Genomic DNA, 1292 nt, shown 5'->3' with positions numbered 1-1292 from the left:
GGGGGTGGAGGAGGAGGAGGAGGAGGTGGCGGAGAGGAGGCGGCCCCGCATTCATTCAGGACACTTCTCGGCGGCGGCGCACGCAAGAACCGATGAATGAAAACAATTCGTGACTGCTGTCCCGTTAATGAATGACTCCCGGGGCAGTGGCTCTCTCGGTTTCGAATCGGCCGCGAGCTAATTAGTAGAAGCTTGCGGATCGCCACAATAACTCAACGTCCTTTACGAGCGCGGGCCGCACGTGATTTCCGTAAGTTAAATGGAAGGTGACGTCGGCTGGAATCACCGTACACCTCGTTCCATCCAAGGTGACGCCGTTTTGCTGCCGCTTGTCACCCGCCGTATTAGACCGAACCGTGTGCACGCTGATTTACAACTGTTACTCCACTCTCCTTTCCTTTTTCGCTAGAGTTTTGTCCCTTCCCGCTTTTCGATCTCCTCTCTCCTCGTCCCCCCCTCGACGGGGCTTGGCGCGAACGATTTTTTATTAGGCTTTATAATTTCAAAAGCGTGCGATATTCGGATCAGCTGTACGTGCCGTAACTTTATTTCGAATTTCGAAGATCGAAGTTAAATTAATATTAATTTGTACTATCGATACGTTAATGGAATTTTGTGCAAGTTTTTATACAGATGGAATACATTATAGAGATGGAATAATTTTACGTAATTATTACAAACGCTTGGAAAGATTCTACGCTTCGTACGATCCGTAAAGATATTCGATCGATCGAGATTCTAAATAGCGGATGCGTCTTTCTGATCATCCCGATCTTATTTCGATTAAACTCAACGCCGACCCCTTGCCTCAACTTGGCACGAAAATTCTAATTCCACGCTCCGATTTATGCATTCGATCCCCGCTTACCTGAGTGTTAGTTCGACCAGCTGCGATCCACGCCGGTGGATTTCACCGACGCTACCGACGCCCTCGACGCTTCCTCCGCTCGCTCGCTCGCTGTCTGCCGTCGCTTCCCGTCAAGCCGTTCCCACAACCTCGTGAATTTATGCCTCGAGCCTGGCTATTTCCATCCGGATGGTAGCGGCGACCTTGAACCACGAGCACCACGATGGTTTTCCAGGCTCGACGATCGGGGGTGGGGGTTGACGACGAAAGTCGGCACGATCGAGAGTCGGCGTTTCAATGTCCGTCGGAAACAGTGTCGCGACACCGTTGGAAAGTCGAGGCGGAAGTCGTTGGACGATCGAATTTGGAAATCTCGTGCGATAAGTATTTAAAAACTTATTTTTCCCATTTTGCTCGATATTGAAGGATATTCACTACATAACCC

At 49.9% G+C, this 1292-nt stretch overlaps 1 protein-coding gene across 1 annotated transcript in view; it reads right to left on the bottom strand.

The window, feature by feature from the left end:
• LOC102676596 (LIM/homeobox protein Lhx2-like) overlaps nt 1-1018 on the bottom strand; it is a 14976-nt gene extending 13958 nt beyond the window's left edge. Inside the window, exon 1 of the mRNA XM_031509666.1 lies at nt 869-1018. The gene's annotated coding sequence lies outside the window, so the exon portion shown is untranslated. The remainder of the gene's footprint in view (nt 1-868) is intronic.
• Nucleotides 1019-1292: the final 274 nt, after the last annotated feature.

This window comes from Apis dorsata, unplaced genomic scaffold (genome assembly GCF_000469605.1).
Source record: "Apis dorsata unplaced genomic scaffold, Apis dorsata 1.3 scaffold_169, whole genome shotgun sequence".
NCBI classification, from domain to species: domain Eukaryota; kingdom Metazoa; phylum Arthropoda; class Insecta; order Hymenoptera; family Apidae; genus Apis; species Apis dorsata.
This window is presented reverse-complemented; position numbering and strand designations above follow the sequence as displayed.